General features: G+C 37.4%; 1 protein-coding gene and 1 non-coding gene across 2 annotated transcripts in view; one reads left to right on the top strand and one right to left on the bottom strand.

The window, feature by feature from the left end:
* ZFPM2 (zinc finger protein, FOG family member 2) overlaps window positions 1–25,512 on the bottom strand; it is a 500,701-nt gene that overhangs the window by 120,082 nt on the left and 355,107 nt on the right. The gene's annotated exons all lie outside the window — the stretch shown is intronic.
* On the top strand, window positions 23,963–24,095 carry LOC126010036 (small nucleolar RNA SNORA51). Its single transcript, XR_007496176.1, has one exon. It is a non-coding gene; the product is annotated as a small nucleolar RNA SNORA51 (small nucleolar RNA).

The raw sequence follows: 25,512 nt of genomic DNA on the forward strand, positions 1-25,512 counted from the left end.
ACCCAATCATGGCTCTGATTACTAAATTTAAAGATGAACACCCACTGATCAAACTTCACTTGGAAGGGCAACCCTTTGATGGCATGATAGATATGGGTGCTCAGGTTACCATAATTTTTGATAATGAATGGCCAGAAAATTGGTCTCTTCAGGAAATACCGTATTCGCTAGAAGGAGTAGGAGGCCTGAGCTCCTGTCTGTTGAGTACGAGGACTATGATATTTTATGGCCCAGAAAATCAAAAAGCAATAATCAGTCCTCAGATGGGCCCATTTTCACCATCCCTGTGGGGCCGTGACCTACACAAACAGTGGAAAGCAAAATTTCACATATCATTAGCTCCAGAACCTTCTTTTGATTTAAAAACCCAAAATTTTAGTATACCATAAAACACCAGCACCAATAAAAATAAAATGGAAATCTGACGAACCAATTTGGATAGGTCAGTGGCCCCTTAAAACTGATAAATTAAAGGTGCTGACAGAATTAGTGGAGGAACAGCTAAGTTTAGGACATATTGAACCATCTTTTTCTCAATGGAATTCACCTATATTCACTATAAAAAAAGAAATCCGGTAAATGGAGACTTTTGATGGATCTAAGAGCTGTAATTTTATCCATGATACCTATGGGCAAATTGCAGACTGGTTTACCGTCACCTGTAGTTATTCCAAAGAAATGGCCACTAATTATAATTGATCTGAAAGACTGCTTCTACCATATTCCTATCCACCCAGATGATAAAAAACGTTTTGCATTCTCAGTTCCTTCTCTCAATAACACCATCCCTACAGACGTTTCCAATGGACTGCTCTCCCCCAAGGCATGCTGAATTCCCCAACAATGTGCCAGTTTTTTGTAGATAAGGTTTTGAGCCCTGCTCATAAAAAATTTCCTCAAGCCATGATATTTCATTATACAGATGATATCTTGCTCACAATGAACAATGAAACAGATTTACAGGACTTATACTCATGTTACTGACTGTTTACAGACATCGGGACTGAAAATAGCTTTAGAAAAAATACAGATAATGGCACCATATCAATATTTGGGTTTTATTTTGAACCAAACATCAATATGTCCACAAAAATTTTCTATCAAAAAAGAAAACCTCAGAACGCTTAATGATTTTCAGAGACTTTTAGGTGACGTAAATTGGCTCCGCCCTGCACTAGGAATCCGAATGCAGAGTTGTCTAATCTGTTTAAAACTTTGGAGGGTGACCCTGCTTTAGATAGCCCAAGAAACTTAACAACAGTTGCCAAAAATAAATTGGACATCTTCTTGAGCAAATTACAAAAATCGTTTCTCTTAAGATTCATCCCAGGAGAAAAGGTATTTCTGTTAATCTTCCCTACTATAGAGACCCCCACAGGGGCCTTGATGCAACAGTCAGGACCTTTGGAATAGGTGTATTTACATAACAAACAGCCTTCCTCAGTTGTCCTCTACTTGCAACCGATTTCAGAGATTATTATCAAGGCAAGACACAGATCTATATCTTTACTAGGTTTTGACACAGATATAATAGTTTTGCCAATATCAAAAAAGGAAATTGTGTCAATATTGCCTCTTAATGAATCTCTACAAAGGACCCTCTCAAATTTCACAGGAGAAATATCTTCCTATTATCCAGCAGGAAAAACTTGGGACTTTTTAAGAAAACTCAGTTTGTCATTTCTTCAATTGTTCGGGATTCCCTTATTCCCAATGCCAAGGTTTTTTACATTGATGGATCCCAAAATGGAAAAGGAGGAATAACTGGAGATAACATTAATATGACCATAGATATCAAATATAAATCTGCACAGAATTAGCAACATTAATTTATCTATTAGAAAATGTATCTGAAGCCATGAATATAGTTTCTGATTCTTTGTATGTGATAAATTTATATCATGTGATAGCCACTGCTTCCCTTAATGCTAATAACTTGATCGTACAGAACTTACTTAAACGATTACAGCAGCTTCTTCAAAAACAAACTGAGCCCATCTTCATCACGCATATTAGAGCCCACTCAGGTCTTCTAGGACCGATGGCTCAAGGAAATAAAACTGCTGACTTGCTAGCAATGTCTATATTTAAATCACCTGTAGAGGAACATTCAGCCCTACACACAAATGCTCGCTGTTAACATGTGAATTACCAAATTCCATGGAAGCAAGCTAGAGAAATTGTAGAAAACTGCAACATATGTGCACCGTTAACAAAAAAGACTCACACAGCAGGAGCAAACCCAAGAGGCTTACAGTCTAATGAACTTTGGCAAATGGATATAACTCAAACTGATTTATTTCCAAGAAAACCTTATCTTCATGTTGTGGCGGACACTTATTTTTGGTTTATGTGGGCAATTTCTATGTCTTTTCAAAAATCTAAGGCTGCTTGTAGTTTTCTTTTACAATGTTTTTCTGTGATGGGTATTCTTTATTCTATAAAGAACTGATAATGGACTAGCCTATGTTAGCAAAACTTTTGAATTTTTTTGTAAAGAATGGCAGATAAGACATCTGAAAGGAATTTCTTACAATTGTAGGGGGCGGGCCATTGTAGAAAGGACTCACAGAATCTTAAAAATTCAATTACAAAAAAATAGAAAAAGAGGTTTACCACCAACGGATTTGCTATCTTCGACTCTTATCACACTAAATTACTTAAAATTACCCTAAGGGGAAAGTTACACTGTAGTGGAAAGACATTTTGAAGAAGATATTCAGAGACAAGAAACAACCCATAAACCTATTTGGATCAAAGAGGATGAAAAATGGATAGCTGTATATCTTCTCTTGAGAGGAAGGGGTTATGCCTATGTTTCTACAAATGACAACTCTCCCAAGAAAATTTGGGTTCCATTACACCTTGTTAGAAATAGGGCTAGCACAAATGATCAGGTTCAGACTATAAACTCTCCTTCAGAGCAAAAACAGAATACTCAAGACATTAACAACAGTAATATTGCTGAGGTCTCTAGGGCAGGGAACAAGGATTTAGCTGTCACACACCATACAAACCATACATACATTGAGTGAGACTGATGGTAGTGATAAACCCTTATTACACTCTGAGATGCAAAAGGAAAGACAGGAACCTGTTTTAACTGGGCTACAAAATATAGGAAACTCTTGCTACATGAACTCAATATTGCAATGCTTGTATAATATTTCAGATTTGCCTCAGTATTTTCATCAAGATCATTATAAAAAGGATATTAACAAGAAAAATCCAATGGGGCATGAAGGTAAATTAGCCGAAGAATTTGGTCGGCTCATCAAAACCATGGGAAATGGATTTCATAGATATATTAACCCTGAAAGCTTCAAAGTAACAATTGGTTTACTTAATGACCAGTTTGCTGGACACAATCAGCAGGATCCACACGAACTACTGATATTTCTAATAGAGAGACTACATCAGGACTTGCTTACTGTAAATCTAATGACAGATAAAACTACACATCTTATGGAAAATGAAAATTTAGTCCAGAACACCAAAAGGCTCACAAATCTATTATTTATGATCTCTTTTAAGGACAATTCAAATCTATACTCCAGTGTCTTACATGCCACCAAAAGTCTGAGGTTTATGAGACATTTGTTCATTTGTCTCTGGCTGTTACATCTACAGATAAATGTACATTACAGGAATGCCTCTCTGAATTTTTTAAAGAAGAAGAGTTAAGGGATGACAACAAAGTTCAGTGCAACAGCTGCAAAACTAGAAGAGATTTTTCAAAGAAAACGTTATTTGTGGAAACTGCCACCAGTACTTATAATACACTTGAAACGTTTTGCTTTTGATGGCAAACAAATAAAAAATTGCACACTTATGTGGATTTTCCTTTAGAAGACCTCAATTTAGTAGAATTCACTTTAGAGAATAAAAGCAAGATTAAGAAATACAACTTATCAGTGTCAAACCATTATGGTAAAGTTCACTGTACTTCATACTGTAAAATTGCTGCAAAACAACATTGTATCAATTTTGATGACAAGAAGATCAAAAAAGTCCCTAATACATTGATGAAATCCACAGCAGCATACATCCTGTTTTATACATCTTAAAGGTCTACAATGAACACCAGATAATCATTTCACTTCCTTATTGGTTGCTATTAATGCTCTATGATTCTTTCCACAAGCATGATCAATGAATAAGATTAAAAATCATGGACCCCCAATGTGTTTCCTTGTATGGTGGATTTATATATTAATTTCATCATTGGTCTAGGTCTCAGTTAATCATGAAATCTTACAATTTAATTTAGTCAAGGTTCACCTGAAAGAAAAATTTCTCATCATATTAATGTTGTTTTTCTTTCTAGATATCCTCATTTAACAACTTTCACTCTTTTTATTTTAACATCATTGCTTTATTTCCCTCAATTTAGGTTTTAAGACTCTGACATAATGATAATTTTTAGGTGGACTTTCTTCACAGTGCTTCTCACCTATGATTGACTATCATAGTTACTGTTATGCAATAACTTTGTATACTGTTATACACTTATAGTAGAGTTTTCCATGTTTGTATTATGCATGAAATTCTCTTTCAGATCACTCTGCCATTAAAAAATGTTTTTTTTTTTTTTAATTTGAAATGATTCATCTAAACAGTTACCGGCTATTACATTTTAATGCACTTTTAGTTGATTCAGTTGAATTCTTTTTTCTTTTGCTCTATTTTGGATCCTTTTCAACAAATATTTTTTGGTATGAGTGAGTGTTATGGCCATATTTTTTGTGAAGTCTGTATGTGTATGTCTTGTTTAGTGTCTGTCTGTTCTGCATATTTTGTATATAGTTCCCTTTTTCCTAACTTTATCTTCCCCAATTTAGTCTTCCTTATCCTTCCTTCTCTCTTCCTAGTCCTTAACATTTTAATTTTCAGGATTCCCTTCACATGTGGAACTCATCTCCTTCACCCACAACTACACAATCCTCCTGATCTTGGCCTGAGGAAGAAATCCATGACTGTTGGAATTTTATACCATGTTTGCTGCAAACTTGTTGGAAATGAAGCAACCTGGAATTTGTGTCACAATATAACCCCAGAGAAAAGATCCATGGATAAGACCCATAGTCTCTGGATCCCAGTTAAACTGTGCTATCTATATTTCTGGTTTTCCATCCACATACTCAGTGCTACTGTTGACTGTTTCTACAATGGCTACCCCAAGATTGCACCGATCCCAAAGGAAATATAGAAGCCCAACCAACTCATGATGGTAATGATGTAACGCTTGGGGATGCCCCAACACATGGATAACTGTGCTGGCCTTCCTTCTTCATTCAGCTTGATGTTATCTTCTGTACCAGTCTTCAACCCGCTTTTTTAGACCCATCAAGTGTCTTTTGCCAGTCTTTTCGGAGTTCTAGACCTCTCATCTTTACAGATTGGTGTTGGACTCTGTAGAAATTTCACCTTTTGTATTTTTATTATAATTGTAATCCTTTGAATTTATATTTGGTACTACACTTATTTTGACTATTGTAATTAATGTTTTTTCTATTTTAGTTTTTAATCTTAGGAATTGATGTTGTATTACATTAGGGTTTTGCTTTCTTGACTTTAGGTTAGTGGGTTAGATATTGCTGTCTATAATTTCCTAAATGATATTTTTGTCTGTTCTCAGGATTTTTTGCATGGGCACATCATAGGCAAAATACTAGGTTTATAGGAGGTTCCATCCATTTTGGATGGGCCCTCAAGTTGTTTATTTACACAGGGAGGTTCTCTGCCGTAAACATTTTGTTTTGGTTTGTGACTTAAGCTCCCATCTATAAATAATCAATTGTATTGTTACATCAATTTTGAACATCATATGGACTTCAGCCTGGATTAAGAACTTGGATTAAGGGCCCGGAGAGATAGCACAGTGGTGTTTGCCTTGCAAGCAGCCGATCCAGGACCAAAGGTGGTTGGTTCGAATCCCGGTGTCCCATATGGTCCCCTGTGCCTGCCAGGAGCTATTTCTGAGCAGACAGCCAGGAGTAACCCCTCAGCACCGCCGGGTGTGGCCCAAAAACCAAAAAAAAAAAACAAAAAAAAAAACTTGGATTAAATTCACAAGACTATTGATCATCATTGCAGTGGCCCCCCACTGTGCAGAGGGTATATGTTTCCTCCTCCAAAATAAGGGCCTAATTCAATGCCCTCAAAGATGGGCTTTCTGGTCTACCTGGACTTTAATGAAAATGGGTCCAGAGAGATAGCATGAAGATAAGGCGTTTGCCATTCATGCAGAAGGTCATTGGTTCGAATCCCGGTATCTGCCAGGAGCGATTTCTGAGCGTGGAGCTAGAAGTAATTCCTGAGTGCTGCCAGGTGTGACCCAAAAACCTATTACCAAAAACCAACAACAACAATAACAAATAAAGAAAAGTGCTTCTTCTCGCCTGCTACACAACCTTTCTGGGGTCTCTTCGAAGGATCTATGTACATCTTAGATTTATCTTCTCAGGAGCTTGTAGTTGATTCCTTGATACATGTTTCTGGTTTTAGACACCCTGTGTTTAGGTTAGAAGTTTTTCTTTACATTTTCCTGTGATGCGCTAATGCAAACAGCCGCTCTTTTATTATTGACTAGTTTTTCCTTTAATAATTGTAGACAATATTGTTTGTTTACTAAAAACAAAGGTGGAATTGTTGTGTATGTATATATTTTATGGGATTATTATGTTACTGACCCTACCCTGATCATGATTGTGCCCTACCCTAGGGAGTGACCTGGCATTCTGCCCCCACCCTAGGGTGGTACCTGATTCTGCCCCCACCATTGGGTGGCATTTGATCCCACCATTGGGTGGTACCTGATTCTGGGGGATAAAAACAAGGGTCTCTGGAAGGCGAGGGGCTTTTCGGCTGGAACTGGTGCTGAGGCTTTGGACTTCAGTCTTGTCCACCAAATAAAGCTAATATTTCCACACGCCTGACTGTCTGCGAGCTGTTTACCCACCACTTCACCTCAGAACCGCCGGCTGAACAGGGTGGCAGAGACGTGCTCCGAACTGGAGGGGAAAGACCTCATCTTCTATCCCTCTATCAGTCAACCTCTTCAGGGGCTGACTTGCAAGAGCCAAGTGCTCAACAACATATGTAGCTAATGATTACTCTATTACTCACTGAACCAACGTACATCTCAAAGCTCTACTGGACAGGGCCTTATATAAAAAGCGAAACAAAAGAGCAACAACAAAAAATTTTCCCCCTAAATAAATATATATTTAACAATATATGTAATATTAAATGTTTATTTTAAAACATAGCAAATGAACACTTAAAAAAGAGATTCAATATTCCAGTTGAATGTTAGATATTTCCTTTCAAAGGAAACAGTGAACAGTGTATAAAAAAGTCACTATTTGGTACAGAGTTCTTTACTTCAACACCTGAAAACCAGACATTTGTTTTCTGGCTGCAGCAGGTATGCTTTAGCAGAGTTGGAAAGCACCAGATAGAACATCTGGGAGAATGCTCTTTGCAATGCACTTGCCAAGTGAAAGCCTTAAAAAAAAAAAAAAAAAAAAAAAAAAAGACATATGAGGCCAGAGTGATATCACAGTACATAGGGAGCTTGCCTTGCATGCAATTGATCTGGGTTTAATCTCCAGTATCCCAAACCTGCCAAGAGTGATTTCTCAGCACAGAGGTAGAGTAAACTCTGGCAAGTGTGTCCCCCCAAACAAAACAAAACAAAACAAAAGACATAATTCCCCAAATATAGCTTAGAGGTCCAAGATGTGATTATTGCTAAACCCAGTGCCTAGTAATACTTGGGATAAGATAAGGGGCCTTAAGAATGCGAAGTATGTGCTCCAGCCCTTTGGGCTATGTCCCTAGCCCAGTGCCAGATATATTTCATCTGTCCCAGCAAGAAAATAGTGTGCTTCCACTTTCACATGAGAAAAAAAATAATGATAGTTGAGAAGACCTAGTACTTATCAGGGTAATTGTCCCTACTTTTCCTACAGTAACCATCATTCTGTCTATTTAGCTATTTGTTTTATTCAACCATAATGACCATCCAAAGGACGAAATTGTATTTGGGAGTAGTTTTCATTTCAACCCATCTTGAATTTTCAACATAATGAAGCGCTAGCTTAGAGATGACCTAACAGCTGCTTATTAATTTCAACCAAATTATAGTCCTTTCTGTTGGCTTCCTGCCACATTTTCCCCATATCCAATATCCTGACCTTATTATATAAGTGTTGGTGCTGTTAGCTATAAAATTTTCCTCCCCAGTAAAAGCCAATCTCTCAAAAGAAAAATCCATCTTCGCATCTCCTATCCCATTCTACTTCTCAAATAGTCAGATGGCAATTATTATTTTTCTATAGCCAAGCTAGCTCTTGTATAGATTCTACATCATAATGTCAAATTCTCAATAGTCAAAGGAATGCATGGGCAAGTATAATCAATGAAACAAATAATAACAAGCAAAGTAACCCAGTACTTGTTTCTGTAGATATAATGGATACCAAAATATGAACTAAACAAGTTTTTGGCTTATTGTTTTTGCTGATCTTGACTTAAATTTAATTTGTCTTTATTTTAATCACCACGAGATACACAAAGTTGTTCATGACTGAATATCAGTCATCGGATGTCCAATGACCATCCCTTCAGTGTACATTTCCTATAACCAATGTCCCCAATTTCCCTCCTGCTCCCTCTGATGCCCTCCCTCTGTCTGTCTCTATGGCAGACATTTTTATTTTTGTTTTCTCGCTCTTCCTTTTCCCTTAGACACTGTGTTTTGCAAGATTATTCTGAAGGGTTATCATGCATATCACTTTCCCTTCTTTCAGTACCCAATTCTTGCCCAGAGTAATCATTTCCAACTATCACTGTCATGGTGGTCCCTTCTCTGCCCTAACTGCACTCCCTCTCTATTTGTGGCAAGCTTTCTACCAATTCACAATAGCCAGAAGCTGGAAACAACTCAAGTGCCTGAAAACTGAGGAATGAATAAAGAAACTATAAAATAAACCAGTTTTGTAACTGATTTATAATCTGTGTACTGGAAGAGAAAGAGTGTGAGGGTCTGGGATTGTTGTAAATAAGACACACACATATTCATGGATTCTGGGAATTGTGTGACTTGAAAGAAAAATGGCTGGTGACAGAGGGAGATAAGATGATGCACTGCGATGGCAGAAGAGCTAAGCAAGAGGTTGTGGAAGTAAGAGGATTTTATGACATGGTAAGACATTGGCTTCATCTTAAGAACTATGAAGATTCACGGAAAAGTCCTGATTTTAGAGACCTACAAAGAATTCTCTGGTTGTGCCTAGTTGATCACTTGCTTCTTTGTGTGAGAGTCATATTTTCAGGTCTCTTACATAGTTTTCCATTTCAAATTTGTTGATTTGCATATCCATTCATATAAATTTTTCATAGTAGTAAATAGGGCTACTTTTACTTTGTCATGGTGAGAGATATCTCTAGAACTTGTTGTCTGGCTTGATATTTCTGTGTGATTTTCTTTAATGCAATCAACAAATAATTGAGTGACCAGTAATTCTGCTCTTTTTCATGAGGGCACAGTAACTATTGGGCTTAATAAAGCATTTTTTGTTCTTTTTTTTTTTCTGTTTGTTTTTTGGGTCACATCTGGCAGAGCTTAGGGATTACTCCTGGCTCTATGCTCAGAAATCACTCCTGGCAGGTTCGGGGAGCCCTATGGGATGCAGGGATTCGAACCACAGTCCTTCTACATGCAAGGCAAACATCCTACCTCCGTGCGATTTCTCTGGCCCCTTAATGAAGCATTTTATAGATTCAAAAGTCCTTTGCAATATACAAAGATATTCCACATGCTTAAAATGTGTCAAGAATATTGCTTGTCAATGGTATTGAGGAGAAAATCCAGTTTTTTCCCACCTGGCAGGGACAGAACCTGGAAAAGAACATTTCATCTCTCTTGGCATTTTCCATTTATCACATATAAAACAAGGCAATACTCCATAGGCAAGCCTGCCTCCCTCCTAACAGATAGTAAGCAGATGAATTAGAAAGTAGGTAATGACATACATAATTAGGAAGAGGTATGAAATATTCTCTATTCCTCAGAGGATGATGCTATTAATTTCAAAGCATCCCTGTAAATCAGAAGCATTCCTGTTTGTTTCCAGCAAGGCAACAGGAGAATAACTCAGTTCAAATAGCAAGACAGGATTTTTCTGAGCTCTATTTCATTGAATTTTAACACTTTACACTTCTTCAATGTGCAGGGCATGGGGGCACTTGTTAGCCATTAGAAAATTTTTTTTTCTATAAGTCTATACAAAAAAAAAACTATATTTTGTGTTTATTTTTTTTAAATTATCTTTATTTAAACACCATGATTACAAATATGATTGTAGTTGTGTGATTTCAGTTATATAAAGAGCACCCCCCCTCACCAGTGCAACACTCCCTACCCCTTCTCAAATGATGGCAATGAGAAAAATATCTTTGAGGATAAAATGCATTTGCTTGCAACACACAGAGATTGTAGCAGTGACCCTTCTTTTCTGGTGAATTTGTCCCAATTTCATAATCAAAAAGAAAGGGATCCAGAGGATTAATAGCCCAGAGAGTAGCTTCTTTGCGTTGCACATGGCCGACCTGGTTTGATCCCCAGCATCTAGCATGGTCCCCTGAGCTTGCCAGGAATAATTTCTGACCACATAGCCAAGTGGAATAACCTGAGTACCACCAGGTATGGTTCCAAAACCAAAAAAGGGGGAAGGACTGGAGAGATAGCACAACAGGTAGGGCACAGGCCTTACACATAGTTGATTTAAGGTGAGTCCCCACATTCCAAAAGTTGACCCAGCCTGCCTTGAGTGTGCCATGAACACAGATCTTCACTACCACCATCCAAAAATAAGTGGGCAAAGAGATCCATTTCACAGAAGGGGAAGATCAGAGACAGGGATAAGGCTCTAAGTTTTGACTCTGTTGAAAAGAGCCTGGAAGTTCGGGAGAAATTGCGAGTTTCTCCCCGACCGTATCATGTGCTCTAGTGAACGACACCCTACTAACTCATTGTGACACTGATACAGCCTGAATGTCACCTCCCTGGCCCTTAGCAACATTCACACAAACCAAAGGCAAGCACTTATAGGGTGGAGACTAGTGGAAGAGCAAAGAAATAATTTGAAGACAGAGAGAGACCATGCCCAAAGGAAATAAACATATTGTAATTTTGTTAGGTCACACAGACTAAGTCCGCATCTGGCTTATCTGCCGAGAAATGGTCCTTATGGGCATGATTGAACCTAGAGATGTCTGACGTGGTTTTCACCTTCTATGTGGGCCCAGATGGTTCTTTTGCTCTGTGTTGAGACCAGGAGGCATAAAAGCCATTTCTAAACACAGAGATGATGAAGTCAGCACAGGATGGAAATGCAGAAGGCTGGCCAATTTAACGACTCAATCAGATTATACTTTTAAAGTGAATTCTCAGTTATACACAAGAGCAATGATTGAGGGAGAGAAAGGGGGGCCTTTTATTTATTTATTTTTCTATTTATATTTTAATGACCGTGGGAGGTGTGATCTTAATTTGTGAGCAGTTGAGTGTACCCCTTTGAAATTTAAAAAGTCCTCAGGAAAAGGTAGGCACACCCAAGGGAAGTTAGCAAAAAGAGAAGGCAGGCTGACCTTTTTCAATCCAGAATTTCTTATCTTGTTACCACCTCTGGACAATTGGCCATGTTAGTGTGTGAAAAATTAAAAAGAAAAATAATATAGACTTTGTTGGGGGAATGGAGGAGGTAAGTTAATGGTAAGTAATGCAGCAGGATGGAACACCAGCCAAGGCACAGGAACAGACAATTATGAAATGGCAATTCTTCTAAAAGGTGCAGCTTCTGCTAACTTCCCTTAGCTTTAAACTAGAATTTGGGCTATTTGCATAGCCCATTACAGTGCCATCTATTATAGTAGTCAAAAAACACAAAGTACCTTTAAAGACATTTTTTCTCATTTGGAAGCACAATAACTTTGTAAGTTAAAATTTGGAAGGCTTCCCAGTTTTTAGCAGTGAAGCGATAATGTTAGACGTATCATTTTAAAGTGGAATCTTCTAGAAGCTAATTTATTTGACAAGGTCACATTTCGACTTCTTCCCCCTTCACCTTCTCTCCACCCATCCCTTGTGTTTTGTGCTTCAGATGATTTCCAAATTCTATTATTCAAAGCACAGGAAGTTGCCATAGCAATTCATATGCCTGCTTCTACTTGAGGGACCTCTGAGATAGTTCTGAAAAAAACAAAACTAAACAAACTTCTACGATACAGTTCACTGAACAGATAGTACTTTTAGGAAAAGAAGCAAGCCAAAGACCTTTATTCGCTGGGTAGAAGAAACGACTTTAGCAATAGCAGAAAATGGTTGGATTTCAAAGTACAACTCTGGAGCTGACATATATATATATAGGATTGAAACCTTGGGCAACACAAATCAGCTGTGTGACCTTGGGAAGTTAAGATAACACCTCTGTATAGTACCTTATTTCTTCATAGATAACTAAGACTGTTCTCATCTGCAGTTGGGAGGATAAATGAAACTGATATTTGTCCAATACTTCTACAAAGTCCACAGGTCCTAGTCCAGGTATAATTACCATCATTACCTTTGTTTGAAAGAAAGGCATGATTTCATTGCAGAACAGAAAATAGACATCAAATAAGTTTGGAAGATATTCTATCAGTAAGGAATTGAACGCCAAACATGCTCTCCAACCCTTTAAGCTTTCTTTCCAGAGTTATTGATATTTCGCCAGAACCAGAGACTTCAGCTTTAATTCTAAGAAAACGAAAGAAACAATGGTTTCTGCCATCTTTGTTGTATATCCTGACTTTTTATTTCCCTGGAGATGGTCCTCCATGATTCAGAGCTGAATTTAACACTACTTTGTTAGCTTTGCTATTGCTTTATTGACAACCTCTCCTTTTCAAACCACCGGATGTGACACCCTACAGGGCCCAAGCCTCCTCTTCCTTCCCGGCCCTTGGAATCATCTCGCTGGAAGGAAGCAGTTGGTGGAGGTCGGAGGACATGGAAAGGGCTATTCCCCCACTGCCTGCTGCTCTTTGTCTGCCTTCTGTTCTCTGCCTGCGTGGGCTATTTTATGTTAGAGCTTCCGAATTCTGCTCTTAAGCATATCTTGCCGATTCCCCTCCTAATATCACTTGTTTTCTTTTTTTTGGGGGGGGGGGGGTTGGTGTTTGTGGGTCACACCCAGCTGCGCTCAGGGGTTCCTCCTGGCTCTCCGCTCAAAAATCACTCCTGGCAGGCTCAAGGGAAGGGTTGGGGGACCATATGGGATGCCAAAATTTGAACCACCGTCCTTCTACATGCAAGGCAAATGCCTTACCTCCATGCTATCTCTCTCCAGCCCCCCTAATATCACTTCTATCAGTGCTACTGTTTCAGATGAAATTTGAGATGAAGCAATAATTGAGTCGTATTAATTTGGTCTGGGGGGAGGGACCACACCCAGTGATGCACAAGGGTTACTCCTGGCTCTGAGTTCAGAAATTATTCCAGGCAAGAACGGGCCTATGGGATGCTGGGGTTTGAATGAATGTCTTTTACATAAAAGGTAATGCTCTACTAGCTGTATTATCACTCTGACCCTGTACATCGTCATCAGCAGCAGCAGCAGCATCACCATCATTATTATATAGTGTTTATAAGTTTTAGAGAGATAGCACAGAGAGTAAGATCCTTACCTTGCCTGCAGTCTACCTGGGCTTGATCCCTGGAGCCCTATTAGGTCCCTTGAGCTCACCAGGAATAGCAATGCTTAAGTGCAAAGCCAGAAGCCCTGAGCACTCTCAAATGTGCCCTCCCCTCCAAAAAAAATCAACAATTGTATTGAAATAACATAGTATAATACTGCATTGGGTATTGTTTTATGCTTCCATGCCACTGAGCCCCAGCCTACTATTTACCTGCCCTAGAAACCGTTTCTCAGTGTTGCAGCCTCAGTACTGTAGGCAACACCTCAAAGGTTGTTACAGTTTAAATACCAGTACCTTTATATAAGTCAAGAGTTTTCCAGGGGCCCGGAAAGATAGCACAGAGGTGTTTGCCTTGCAAGCAGCCGATCCAGGACCAAAGGTGGTTGGTTGGAATCCCGGCGTCCCATAGGGTCCCCCGTGCCTGCCAGGAGCTATTTCTGAGCAGACAGCCAGGAGGAACCCCTGAGCACCGCCGGGTGTGACCCAAAAACCAAAAAATAAATAAATAAATAAATAAATAAAAATAAAAAGAGTTTTCCAAAATTTTGTTCAATTCCCTGTCTCTTATTTTATCCTACTTCCTAAGTTTCCTGTCTGCCTCTCTGATCTTCCCTAAGACATGAATATATGGAAAAAATGAACCAGAATCTAGGCCTGGATCTTTGATTTCTGCTTAACACAGTGCCTTTTACTCTCTCTCTTTTTTTTTTTTGGGGGGGGGGGCACATCTGGTGGTGCTCAGGAATTACTCCTGGCTCTGAGCTCAGAAATCACTCCTGGGAGGCTTAGAGGACAATATAGGATGCCGGAAATCAAACCCAGGTTGGCTGCACGCAAGGCAAAAGCCCAACTGCTGTACTATCACCCCAGCCCTCATTTCATGTTCTTATACTGTGTAGCCAAACTCCAGTTCCAAATAAATCCTCATTGTGTACATACCTGTCAAAGTGCGCAAAAACGTAGAAGTAAGTTTGGATATGTGTCAGAGGTGTGTGAAGTCAGCATGCGCTGCACTCATCCACACAGAACTAAAAGTACAGTTCCTCGAGTTTTGTATGTGTGCTTCCTCCCACTCCATACAAAATGATTGTGTATGGAATCTCTTTTTTAAAAATATACCATGCCAAGGCGTGGAACAACAAAAGCAATGAGGAGAAATGAGCAATGCAAATCAGTCCATTTTGATTTCCTCTTTTACCACTCAGCTCAAGACTTGGTCTCCTCTGAAAGATTTATGAGGCTTCCTACCATAAAGGAGGTTGGATTATGGCGACGCTTACTTTATAAAATGAAATTCTGCCATCATAGGCAAGGGTTCATGGCTGTAATTATTTCAATGATCTTCCCAGTCAATGTGTCTTGCACAGCTAAGCCAAAGCCGCTCTCACATAGGCAGGCAAGCCATTTCCTAAGAAGTCTAAAAGCTCCCACAACTTTGTGTGACCTTGTATTGAATAACACTGGAAAATTGATTTGGCTCTCGCAATAAAAGACCGTCTGCATTATCTGCATTCTAATTATAATTAATATAACCAGGATAACTGCTGTATTATTTACGATTAGAGCTATGGTGAGCACAGTGTAATAATCATCTGCTACATAATTTTTTATTGATCTGATGGCTTTATTGCAGAAAAAAACCAAAACACCACACCACTGCATAACTAAAATTGCCTTTCTTGACATGAGTGTTTAGACAGACGATTTCATTTAACATTTTATTTTTATCTGATGAAATCACACAGTTTTAATTTTATAATAAGTGTGATGCTATGGGATCTTTCAATTTCCTCTCTGGAATAAAATCTGAAGAAAAGGCATAATTCATCTATCCTGGTTTCCCATTCTGTACTTACTAAATGTCATTAATTCCTCGACACCAGAGCTACATGTCATTGTACGAAATCTCTAAACGTGAGAAAGGAATGATTTTAAGTTAAAGAATTGCTATCTCTCACCTCAGATAAATTCTCATTAAGGATAATGGAGTATGTATATAGTAAGAAAAACACCATGTTTTAATTCATCAGAAAGTTTTTAAATTCATGGAAAAGTTTAAGAGCACTGAGATTTCTATCAACAGAGAAATCTTCATAATCTGGATTTGGTATTAGTAGCAACAGCATACCAGTGTTAAAAAATTGAAAAACCCTTTCTACAAAGGAAAAAATTAACAAACTTTGGTAGAAGTAAGCAAAATAGCTATATGCAGTCATTTTATTTTAGCAGGACTTGCCAACTCAAGCAATAAAGATTTGCAATTATCCCAAGGATTAAAACCCAGTAATTATTTTTTTTCAGATGTCCAATTTTAATAAAAGTTGAGACTACCGAGTGATCAGATTATAAAAAAATATTTTGTTTTTAGTTGGTTAGTGTTTGCAAGACATTTGAAAATCTGCAACACATATTCTATTATTTATATTACAGTTGTAAATTATATTTACAGTTGATTTCATCTGTGTTTGTTTTTGAGTACCAGGCTTGAAATACAAAGTTGCTTCCCCAGATCATGAAATGAAGTTCAATCTCTATGTGCTATTTTTGAAAAACACATTCAAATCGTATTTCACAGATTGACAATGGGGGTTATGCATATTATCTCAGCTGATCTTAATAATAACAAATCATGTATGGGAAGAAAGGAAAGTTTCCTTTTCAACAGATGTAGAAATAGCCTTGAAGAACTGAGAGGTGGCATATTTACATTTTACACTTTTATCTCCTCACCCACGATGCTAAGCACTCTCTACAATGCCATGCTACTTGTGATTTATTTGACTTGAATTAGGTCATTCAGGTATTGATGCTGTCTCTACGGAACAGATCTGTAGAATAATGGCAGAAAAGGAAAAGATTATGAAATATAAACTCCCTTCGAGAAGTCAGTTATAACAGATTTCTCAAATGAACACCGTCACCATCATCATCATTGCAAACGACATTTGTATAATCTAACATATGAAGAAAGCAAGGCTCGGGGGGACATTCAATGATTTTTCCAATGTCACAGGACCATACTCTAAACACTGAAGTGTTATAAATGAGAATCTGTCTTCCTAAAACAGCAGTATTTTCCCACAGTGCCAGCTTTCTCATAGTAGAACTACAGAGATCATCCTAGAATGGCAACCAAAAAAGAAATTAGCCCTCCAATGAAATTGTCTTTCCTTTCGTGTCTAGGAAAGCAGTAATTGAGGAATGAAATTCGTTGCCAGGATCAGTCACTCTCACAGCCCTCCTAAACACTGATATTAGATTATTTGAACATCTCAGAATTTTATGTGCTAGTCATTTCGTGAATGATATGAAGCATTATTATTAGAATAAGGGTTGGTTAAATTAAACAGATGACTTTCCCTTTGTGTATATTTTATTTCAAATTGAATTGTTTACTAAGAAATCATTCCTTGTTGGGAGTTGTTTATAGCTTTTAAAACAAAAGATAAGATTTTATTGTGTACAAATTATAAACATGGTGTATAATTAAGCATAACTGGCTTTTAGAAAGAGGAAAATACAGAAATCATAATAAAAAAGTAAGAACTTCATTTGAAAAAAATAAGGGAATTTTTGTTAATTTCTGTCACAAACTTCCTTCTTGCCAATTTTTTAAAAATATTGATTTCTGTAGGTGTATAATTACTAGATTTGAAAAAAATCTACAAATAACAAGTTGAAGATACATTGAAGATAAATAATTTTTCATTGAAGATAAATAATTTTTGTAATTCCCTTTTGTATTATTCACAAAATTCAGAACAATGTTTCCCAAACTTTAGCAACTGTGGCCTTTACTTATAATACTTCATTCTTCTGACCCCAGTTCTACTGATTGGCTCCAAACACATGCTATGAGTACCAATTATGTAATTTTCATTTGTACTCCATCTTGAAATATCCAGAAAGACCAAATAGGATCATATGGCCCATTTAGGAAACTTATCTAGAAGATAATAGAATTTCTAAATTACATTGTGCTTTAAGAAAACAGAGAACTGACACAGCCACAGCTTCCTAAAATATACTACTTTACCAGATTTGGTAAGAGAAAAACTTCAATAATAAAAATTAAAATTTCACTCAAGAAAATTAAAATTTTAAGTGAGGAATAAAATAATGGAAATATTTTCTTCACACATGAAAGTAAAAGAAAATTTGAATTCATTATTTTAGCCTATTGTATACCAAAGAACAAAAATAAATTGATATTGAAGATGCTCAAGAGACAGAGAAAGCCCTGACAAAGAAGCTTCATATCATCAAACAATATGTACAAATTTTATATTAATAACTTGAATAATGTTTTTTGCTTCAGGGGTGGAGTACAGTAGATAAGCATTTTGCCTTGTACACAGCAGAGCTGATTTCAATTCCCAGAGACACACAAGTTCCTGCATAGAGTGGGGTATGATACAAAACAAAACCAAAAAACAAGAAAAATAAAACCCTTGCCTTTATTAGACATGTATGGATATGCTAATATGGCCTCTTCCCTATTTATCCTAAAATAGGCTTGTGCACTTTTAAAATTCTTTGGTGAGAAAGCACAGACTATTATCATTTGTGAGTTTGGGAGTCTTATGATCAAACTTGAGGCCTCACACTAGTAAGGTATGAGTTCTTTCTTCTCCTAAAACACACCCCCCGCCTGTGAGTTAGACCACTGGCAAATAATTTCATGCAGAGTCATTCTAATCATTCCTTCCCAGGAATTTTTTTTTGGGGGGGCCACACCCATTTGACGCTCAGGGGTTACTTCTAGCTATCCGCTCAGAAGTCGCTCCTGGTTTGGGGGACCATATGGGAAACCGGGGGATCGAACCGCGGTCCATCCAAGGCTAGCGCAGGCAAGGCAGGCACCTTACCTCTAGCGCCACCACCCGGCCCCCCTTCCCAGGAATTTAATAAGTATTGGGCTTAGTGGCCTGGGATAAAGTTAGCACAGATGACACAATATAGCCAAATAGTGCCGGGGTATACTTGCAAGACCTTTTTCTTTCTAGAGCTGCATTCTCATAGTCTTCCACAAAGAGGATAATATATTTGTACTTATTGCCTGAAGGAATGTAAGAGGATTATGGTTACTGACCCATCACCATGATCAAAGAAGTAGACTGTAGGCTGATGAATCTAAAGTTGAATATAATGACAGATTCAACTAGAATTTACAGAACCATTCTTATTAAATCACAAGCACAAACACCCAAAACTTAAAATTGAGGCCAAATAAAACAAAATTATATTCAGTGGCACTCTAAAATTTATCAGTACTGCTATTAACATATATCTATATGTGCTGCTCCAAATTAGGCATTAAACTTTGTTATATTTAAAAAAATGCAAAAGTAGGTAAGACTGTGACATGAAGCAAAATCTCAATGTCTTGATTCAATAATGAATATTAAGGTAATGAGAATCTTTGGGAGAACAGAACCAGAATAAATTACAATATATTTATTTCTAGGTTTACTGAGGCTTGCCTATAACCAGAGGGAGTTCAGTGTTATTTTCATGGCCCTATTTTCACTAAATCTCTCTGAATATTTCCTAGAAATATTTCCTAAAAATTAGGTATAAAGTGTATTTGCAATAGAGTAAGTGCAAGAATTATGTATATAATTATCTAACTAGCTCATTATGCTTTTCCCTTGATCTGATAGCATCATTTATAAAATAATTTCAAATATGACCATGACTTTGTTAGAATCATGGTCATAGAAATGAATTATATCAATTTGTGGCCTTTAATCTTTCAAGGAACATATCAATGCTATTTGTATTAACTGACCAATTCATTTATTCTTTAAAATTAAAATAAGATTTGGTTGATCTTTTAAAGTCTGTTACATTTTTGAGAATCAAAAAACGTTAAAAAGAAAAGTAAAAAATATAATTAATATATTTAGAGTTCAAAAATAATCTCATCTCAATATCTGAATAATGACATTATGGTATTATTACAGAAATGTAGTTATCTAGGTACTAGATAAAAGGAAATTTTTGAAGGAGAATCATTCATGTTTTTACTTGCTATGATAAAACTTTTGGTAACAATAGATTTAATGAAATATCCATAATACATCATCAGCCCTTTTACATTTGTTTTGTTGTAAAGATTTTAGTTTTTAGGGGCACAACAATCTCACATCTCCAAAACATATGCTAAGACCAAGTGAAATATTAGCTAAATTACTGTTATTTCACTGTAAATATTTTCTATAATTCTGAAAAGGAAATGAGTAGAGCATGAGGACAAAGAAGATGGTACTACAATATGTATTTTTTTTCCTTAAGGAATGGCAGTGCTCAGAGATTATTCCTGGCTCTGCACTCAGAAATTGCTCCTGGCAGGTTTGGGAGACCATATGGGATTCTGAGGATAGAACCAGAGTCAGTCCTGGGTTGGCTGAATGCAAAGCAAATACCCTATACACTGCTATTGTTCCTTCCCCCAAGAAATGGCTATATTTTTATAATTATTAATAATAATTTACTTCCTAAGTTATTTTCATGTTTTAGAAAAACGCAGGTCAGCGAAAATGTCCTATGAGAATGTCACCTCAGTCATCTTTTCCATGCCTGCCCCAAATTGTCTGCTGCTTTGCAAGGTAGAAAAAGCTAATTTAGCGACTAAAGCTAAATTAGACTTCTTAATTGACATTTCACTTTCATCTAAAATTAGGCCAGCACATGTTTAAAAATCTTTTTTATTTTCAATGAATTAGAGAACAGCTTGTAAAGACTTGTAGAGATCAGAAGGGGTAGTGAGGGTCAAGTTCGGAGAGCATTTTCCCAATTTGGCAACTGCTCCAGAAGGTGCCTGTCTCAAAGAAGCCCAGCCTCTCTGTCTGGACCTGGAAATGCCAACTGAGCAGTCTATGGACTCTTCCTTCTTGTGTTCTTCACACGTGATCTGTCTCAAAAGTTCTCAATGTCTTGCTCTCAGCACTTCATTGCACTCTAATACTGCAGATTCCAGCAGTGGTTTTGTTGTTGTTGTTGTTGTTGTTGTTGTTTGGTTTTATTTATTTATTTTTGGTCTTTGGACCACACCCAGTGATAGTCAGGGGTTACTCCTGGCTATGCACTCAGAAATCACTCCTGACTTGGGGGACCATATGGGACCCTAGGAGATCAAACAGCGGTCCGTACTAGGTCAGCACATGCAAGGCAAATGCCCTACAACTTGCGCCACTGCTCAGGCCCCCAGATTCCAGCAGTGTTAATGTTTGTGGGTTTTATCTTGGAGGTGGACACCAAAAGAAGTAAGTTCTAATCAATTTGTCAAATGTGTAGGTATCTATTTTAAGATAACTCATAATAATTATAGGATGTTTCTTAATGGCAACTTAAAAAAGTTTTTAAACAAAAGTAGTATCAGAAGTGGCACTCTTATATTTTCACATCCTAAGTGAAGAGAGGTGAGTTATATCATAATTATTTCTTCTTTTGTGAGCTATTTAATTATTGTCACTGCAATATAGGAAGAACACCATGTCACATTTAGATATGTGACTAGAAAAGCATAGTATTCTACTCGATTTCCAGGACTTCTTTGATGGTACACCAAAATTCGACAAGTGCTGTCCAGGAAAAGATGAGTTGTAATTGTATTCTAAATGGATTTTTTACTAACTGCATCAGTAATTAACATCATATATTGGTGATATTAGAAAAAATTATTCCACTGTACGACTCATCTTTTTCAAAAGCTTATGAATTTTGGCTTCAAAGTTTGACATTATCATTGGCAGTCAGTCATTGAAGAAAGATTTATTTGGGGCCGGGCGGTGGCGCTAAAGGTAAGGTGCCTGCCTTACCTGCGCTAGCCTAGGACGGACCGCGGTTCGATCCCCCGGCGTCCCATATGGTCCCCCAAGCCAGGAGCGACTTCTGAGCGCATAGCCAGGAGTAACCCCTGAGCGTCACCGGGTGTGGCCCAAAAACCAAAAAAAAAGAAAGATTTATTTATGAAAAAAAAAAACAGCTTGTAAATACTCGAATCTGAAGAAAAGAGGTTCTGTCAGTCAAATAGTTTTGTTGGGTTTTGTTTTTGTTTATCTGGAATACACAAGGCAATGATCAGGGTGTACTCTTAGTTCCACAATCAGGGATTTCTCCTAGTGGTTCCTGAGAACCATATGAAGTGCTAGTGATTGAACAAAAGTTGGCCTATGCTTACCCACTATAAAATTCCTCTGGCCATGCCAGTGAGATAGTTGTTGAGAGCAAAAATGTTGATTTTGCTCCTAAATTAAGTCTCCAATCATATAGTGCTTTTAGAAAATATTGAAAGGCATATACTAAAGAGTTTAGATTTAATAAAAATATTAATTTCTACTAGTCCATTAAGAATTATCTCATGGAAAATTTATTTTATTATAATAGGATAGGGAATATGATTATAAGAATGTTAAAGCTCATGATATAGATGACAAATTTATTGTACCCCACCACCACCAAAGTGCCAATCACAACTCTCCTTTTGCCTCTTCTCTCTAACCCACACTCTCCACTATCTGTTAATCTGTTTTGTAATGCAAGACTAAGGGTTTGTCATTAAAGAATATCATATATCTCTTTGTTTGTCTCTCAACAGTCCATGGGTGAGTGGACTCACTCATCAAGAACATTCTTTAAGTAGCCCTGTCTCTTTTGCTTACTTCAACTTTGAATGCCTCCTGATTAAATTGCCTTTTGTACCTCTTCTGCCTCTTAGTCTAGTTTGGTGCTACTGCACTCAGCAGTTTTACCCACCATTTAATTTGTACTGTCAGGACAAATGTCAACACAGCAGAACTAGCACATAAAATCTGAGAAATATTGTAAAAGTAGCTTTAACCCCAAGGTCTTTTTACAAAGTGTCCTGGGAAGGCCCTAAACTTGGTGGGCCACACTTTTAGAACTGCCAACTCATTTAATGACCTATAGATGGAGCCAGCTAGCCAACATTCCAGTACAGTCTGTAGAGTGATTATCAATGAATGGGCTTGTGAAGATGGAGTGTGGGGAATAGGAAAGATGGGAATAGAGAATTGAGAATAGAGTTCACATCTAGTAGAATGTGATTTGGGAGAAACACATATAAAATCCATCTGATGGGAAATTATTCTTTGGAATTGGAATGTCAGGAACAAAACTTAAAAACTCTCTGCTACCCTTTCTATAGTTCAGACATTGTGTAGTTCTATGACCTTCCACGTATATCCTGGACTGTTATTATAAAAGAGATATGCTAATCCATTTTTCTCTTTTTAACAAGAGAGTAGATGCAGTAGTCAATGGGCGACTCAGTGTAATGGCAAGACTCCCATAAATACCAAATAAAACTCACCTATAATCCAGGAATACACCACAGTTATCACCTATGGACTCAAAGACTCATGAGTTAAGTATTTTCCAGCTCCAAATTTAGAAAAATTAAGAACGTGTTCCATAAAATCTCCTTGACTTCATGACTCCAAGCTAAGGTTTATATACCTATTGACTGAAAAAATGCAGAGACCTACTTACATTTTCAACATCACACAGTATTTTCCATGTGCCAAGAACATGAACCCCATGACTTACAAACTCCCTGTTTACAAAAATTTTCTTACTTAATCCTAGGATATATCATAGGAACACAAAAATACAATACAAAAATCCCTTTCTCACACCTATATTCATTGCAGCATTGTTTACAATAGCCAGACTCTGGAAACAGCCTACTGTCCCTCAATAGATGAATGGTTAAAGAAACTATGGTACATATACACAATGGAATATTATGCAGCCATCAGAAGAGATGAAGTCATGAAATTTTGCTATACATGGATGTGTATGGAATCTATTATGCTGAGTGAAATAAGTTAGAGGGAGAGAGATAAACACAGAATGGTCTCACTCATCTATGGGTTTTGAGAAAAATAAAAAACATTTGTGTAATGATTCTCAGAGACAAAATAGAGGAGGATTGGAGGGTCCAGCTCCTGACATGAAGCTCATCACAGGGATCGTTTAGTGCAGTTGCAGAAATAATTACACTGAGAACTATCGTAACAAAATGTGGCTGAATGAGGGAAGTAGAAAGCCTGTCTAGAGTACAGGCCGGTGTGGTGTGGGGAGGAAGGACACTTGGGATATTGGGATATGGGTATGTTTCACTGGTGAAGAATTTTATATATATATATACATATGTATATATTAAAAATAAGAAAGGGATAATAGATAAGGCCTCCCAATTCTTACCACAGGCTGTGTTCTTTACATTGACTGTATAGAAAGAGGAGGTACAGTAAATGTACCCCATATACACCTCAACCCAGGCCCTTTGCCTAGTCTGTATTGTGAATTGGGTGACAAAAAAAAGACAAAAATAAAAAAAGAAAATTAAAGTAACTTGCTTTAGACCAAGTGAAGATTTAGATATAAGCTGGATTTCAGAAACTCATGTATCTAAACAAAACCTAAAATGACAGGTCTTAAAGTGTCTTCTTGTTTTTGTTTTTGGACATCTCAGTGATACTCAGGAGGTACTTCTGGCTTTGAGTTCAGGGATCATGCCTGGTGGGACTCAGGGGACCATATGGGATGCCAGGGATCGAAGCTGGGTCAGTTACGTGTAAGGAATGCATCCAACCAATGGACTATCTCTCTGGTCCCTTACTGGATTCTGTTAGTGAACTGTATTGATCTTGATTCTTTTTTTTCTTTATTTTTTATTAATTGCTTTATTTAAGTACCATGGTTACAAAATTGTCCATTCTTGGGTTTCAATTATAGAATGTAATCACCCTTCTCGCCACTAATGTCTCTATTTCCCTTCCACCCCCTACCCCTCACCCTAGCTTGTCTCCAGGCAAGGCAGTTTGCCCCCTTCTCTCTCTCTCTCTCTCTCTCTCTCTCTCTCTCTCTCTCTCTCTCTCTTTCTCTCTCTTTTTTGATATTGTGGTTATCGCTATTGTTAAAGGAGGGGTACCTTGAACGTCACTTTCTCCTCTTTCATCATTGAGTTCTTATCCAGAACAAACAGTTCCAACTATCTTTGTTATAGTAGACCCTTCTCTACACTAAATGCACTCACCACTCTCTGTGGTGATCTTCTAACCCTGAGCTTAACCTCTTGACCCTTACCTCTATTGTCTCTATTATTACCATATTATCAATTGTTTATTCTTATATCCCACAAATGAGTGAGATTATTCTATGTCTATCCCTTTCCCTCTGACTCATTTTACTCAGCATAATAATTTCCATATCCATCCATGGATAAGCACATTTCATGACTTCATTTTTCCTAACTATTTCATAGTATTCCACTGAGTAGATGTACCAGTTTCTTTAGCCACTCATCTGTTCTAGGACACATGGGTTGTTTTTAGATTTTGGCTATTTTAAATAGTGTTTCATTGAACATAAGAGTCCAGAGGGCATTTTTTTTGTACTGTGTTTTTGAGTTCCTGGGAAATAATCCGAGGAGTAATATTGCTGCACTATATGGAAGCTCAATTTCTAGCTTTTTGAGGAATGTCTATATTGTTTTCCAAAAAGGCTGGACTACATTTCCACCAGTAGTAAATGAGAGACCTTTCTCCCAACATCCATGCCAGCACTGACCGTTCTTGTTTATTTTATGATATGTGCCAGTCTTGGTGGTGTGATATAATATCTCATTGTTGTTTTGATTTTCTTGATTCTTTAGAAAACTTTTCGAGAGGTACCACACCTGGTGGTGCTCAGAGATGACTCCTAGCCCTTTACTCAGATATTACTTTGTCATGC

Source organism: Suncus etruscus, chromosome 5 (genome assembly GCF_024139225.1).
Source record: "Suncus etruscus isolate mSunEtr1 chromosome 5, mSunEtr1.pri.cur, whole genome shotgun sequence".
NCBI lineage: Eukaryota > Metazoa > Chordata > Mammalia > Eulipotyphla > Soricidae > Suncus > Suncus etruscus.